This window comes from Mesoplodon mirus (assembly GCF_964341445.2).
Source record: "Mesoplodon mirus genome assembly, chromosome: 11".
NCBI lineage: Eukaryota > Metazoa > Chordata > Mammalia > Artiodactyla > Ziphiidae > Mesoplodon > Mesoplodon mirus.
Window position 1 is genome coordinate 19,192,287 of NC_138987.1, and position 4,216 is coordinate 19,196,502.

Genomic DNA, 4,216 nt, shown 5'->3' on the forward strand with positions numbered 1-4,216 from the left:
CCTGGAAAGAATCACATCCATGAAAACCACTTAAGGTCACACTCCACTTGTCTCTTCTATTTGGTGCAAGAAACAGGCAGAGAAAAGGGCACTCAGGCTCCTTCTATTTCTTTTTTTACCCTTTACCACAAAACTCTCTATTGCCCCAACTATGACTAGGAAGCCAGACATTTCCTTGTAAGCAACCCCAACTCCTTGGCTCCCACTGGACTTTTGTAAGAATCTAGGGGCCTAAGGAGCCCAGAGTGGAATTTTCTGGATTTGAAAGGAAGTTGGAATCACAGCCCCTGGGGAGTTGTGTCTATCCCTGTTTCTGTGATGACGTGTCCAGAGCACAGGGACAGAAGGGTTTATGGGCTATTAGAAAATAGGGAAAAACAAGCCAGATAACTATTCACTTAGAAGTTAACTCCTGATGCTCCTAACCACTCCATCCAACGACCTTTCCATGGGAGAGAATGAAGGATCCTGTACAACATAATCAACAAGCACAGTTTCAGTGAGACATCCGATGCTTGGTCTTTTGGTCTGGTCCTAAGAAGTATTTAGATGCTTGTGTGATTATAAACCTGGGACCATAAAGGAAACAGTGGAGAAGGTGTGTTGTCATTGGTGTGTGCGTGTGTGCGTGCACATGTGCGTGTGTGTGCATGTATGTGTCATCCCCATTAACTAAGGAAACCTAACGGCAATGTCAGCCTCAGTACAGGATAACTAGCTGCTGCTTCTGTTTCCTCCTGTCGTGGACCTGATTTCCTTTTTTTCCCTGACCTTCTCATCCACTTTTAACCTGCGTTTCTCCTCCACCTCAAGGCAAATCCAAACTCCTCTCAACCACAGTTCTCACTCACTTCTTCTAGTCTCTGTCTTCTCATTCATCACATTTTGGAGAGTGAAACAACCCTTCCTCACTCCCTCCCTTGTCCCCTCCTAAAGGGGGTCTGCTCTGTAGACAACCAGCTCTGCTTTTCAGAGAAACTGCCCTGTGGAGCCAGAATCCCTGTATTCGTTTCTGGTGTCTGCTGTACCTAAGTACCCAACCAGGTGGCTTAAAAACAACAGAAACTTATTGTCTCACAGTTCTGGAGGCTGGAATTCCAAAATCAAAGTGTCAGCAGCGCCATGCACTTAGCACCCTCCGAAGGCTCTAGGGCAGACTCCTCCCTTGCCTCTTCCAGCTTCTGGCGATGGACATCAGTCCTCTGCATTCCCTGGCCATGCCATCGGTCCTCTGCATTCCAGCTGCGTCCCTCCAAACTCTGCCTCTGTCATCACCTGCTGTTCTCCCTGCATCTCTGTGTCTTCATGCAGCATCCTCCTCTCTGTATGTGTCTGTGTCTAAATGCCCCTCTTCTTATAAGGGCACCAGTCATAATGGATTAGGGCTGACCCTAATGACCTCATCTTTTTTTTTTTTTTTTTTTTTTTTTTTGCGGTACGCGGGCCTCTCACTGCTGTGGCCTCTCCCGTTGCGGAGCACAGGCTCCGGACGCGCAGGCTCAGCGGCCATGGCTCACGGGCCCAGCTGCTCCGCGGCATGTGGGATCTTCCCGGACCGGGGCATGAACCCGCGTCCCCTGCATCGGCAGGCAGACCCTCAACCACTGCGCCACCAGGGAAGCCCATGACCTCATCTTAACTCTACATCTTAACAAGATTATATCTGCAAAGACCCTATTTCCAAATAAGGTCGCATTCACAGATACCAGGGTTTAGAACTTCAACAATTCAACCCTCGCAGACCCCATATCCATCTCTGAGTTAAATTAAAAACAAACTAACAGAGACTCATCAGGATGCTGATTCAAGAGCAGAAGGCTATGCAGGCCCAGGCAGGAAGCTGGAAGTCTTTGGTCAGGGAATTCTAGGAAGTGCCCTAAGAGTGATCTAGAAAAGAAGGAAGCTTTTCATGGGCACAGCCTCTCAACCCATAGATGCTGTACCCTGTAAGGATGAGTGCAAAAGAGAGAAGGTCTGCACAGGGCCCTCTAAAGAATGCCCACCCAAGGTAGAGTCCTCGGAGGGCTGCATCAGCATCACCTGGGAGCTCCTTAGAAATGCAGAATCCCAGGTCCCACCCCAGACCAATTAAATCTGAATCTTTGGAAGTGAAGGGTGGGGTAGGTAGCAAGTATCTGGGTGTTCCCCAAGCTCTCCTATAATTCTTACGCATGCTAAAGCTTGAGAGCTGCTGCTTGGAAGCTTGGTTCCCAAGACAGAGTCCATCTTGTTCCTCTAAGGGTCTATGGGCATCTCTAACAGAAGAGGCACATCCTCTGCTAGCCACTCAAGTGATGGGGATGTCATTATGTAAAAAGGAAGCCCAGTGCTTTGGTGAAAACACCTCTAGAGGCAAAATTGCATTTCTTGTGTTGAGCAAAAATCTGCATCCCTGTAATTTCCACCTCTTGGTTAATGTTATTCTCTGAAACTCCAAAAGAAATCCATTCTCTTTTCCAAAAAGAACAGATTGAAGGTATTCAAATATAGCTGTCATGTCCTCAATTTTTTCCTCCAAAGTCCACCTTTCTACACCCATGTTTTTTAGTGTAGAGGAGGAAGGTATGACGTAAGGAGTATATCAAGATTGAGTGCAGGGCACTGTTGAGTTTGTTTTTGGTGAAGACATTTGATTTGAAACCTTAAATGATATTAAAGCAGAATATGAGGTATTTATTTATTTTGGGCTGCATTGGGTCTTCATTGCTGCGGCGGGCTTTCTCTAGTTGTGGCGAGCGGGGGCTACTCTTCATTGTGGTGCGTGGGCTTCTCATTGCGGTGGCTTCTCTTGTTGTGGAGCATGGACTATAGGCGTGTGGGCTTCAGTAGTTGCAGCACATGGGCTCAGTCGTTGAAGCATGTGGGCTGTAGGGTGCGCAGGCTTCAGTAGTTGTGGCGTGCAGGCTCAGTAGTTGTGGCGTGCAGGCTCAGTAGTTGTGGCTCGTGGGCTCTAGAGCACAGGCTCAGTAGTTGTGGTGCACGGGCTTAGTTACTCCGCAGCATGTGGGATCTTCCTGGACCAGGGATCGAACCCATGTCCCCTGCATTGGCAGGCGGATTCTTAACCACTGCGCCACCAGGGAAGTCCCAAGGTATTTTTTAAATGTTTATCAAAAAGGACCATATGTTAGAAATGACCTTCTTAGTTAGATGACAGAAGGGATAAGGATCCCAACTCTTTCTTCCCAGATCCCTGCTCACAGAGGCAAAAAAAATCTAAGACTTACTCAGCTACATACCTACAAAGATGAGAAATATTGGAGAGAAAAATATGGGAGATTTTGAAATGGGAAGAAGGCATTATTGGCTATCTTTTATGTGGAGCGTCAGTGACCATCAGATTCCTTAAATGTGCATGCCTTTGTTTGTCTTTGACTAGGCTGTATACAACCCTGCAGAGACAGAAGTTAACTTGTAGAGAATAGACAGTAATGCAAATAATTCTTGTCATAGAAATGCTAGTTTTGTCCACTGGAATGCAACTGATGTTACTCTCTCTGGATATTGCCCCGTTCTGCTCTTTACATTATAAATTCATTTCCCAAATTCCTTAGCAATCCATATATATGTGGTATATTTGAAAAAGAGGTTAAAATACCTTCCTGGTCCCTTCATTGATTAATGAGTTAAATAAAATCTTAGACACTTGTTTATTTTTTATTTGGATGAAAGTCACAATTGTACCTTATTTTGAAAATTATCCTTTAGCAATAGTTTTCCTTGTAATCACTCATCTCTCCGTCCATCTTTTGGCTTTATTAATTGCTCACATTTTGTAGATATAGAAGTACCTAAAATTCCAATACTATTATTGTTATTGAAAGGGGACCACTTCCAGGGCCCAAGAGTGGGCTGTTGTCTAAAACTCAGAAATCAGTTACCTGAGGAGACACACGTACTGACAAAGCAACAGACTTTATTGGGAAGGGGCACCTGGGCAGAGAACAGGAAAATAAGGGAAACCAGGAGCATTGCTCTGTCATGTGGCTCGCAGCCTCAAGTTTTATGGTAATGGGGTTAGCTTTCTGGGTTGTCTCTGGCCAATCATCTTGCTTGTGCACACGTTTGGTCCAATTCCTGGAGGCGCGCACACCTCTCCGTCAAGATGGTTTCCAGTGCGAGGGTTTCTGGGAGGTTGGCAGGACATATTATGGGCTGGCAACCCCTCCCTCCTTTTGGCCCCCCCGCCGAATTCTTCCAGCTGGCCGTAGCTTGT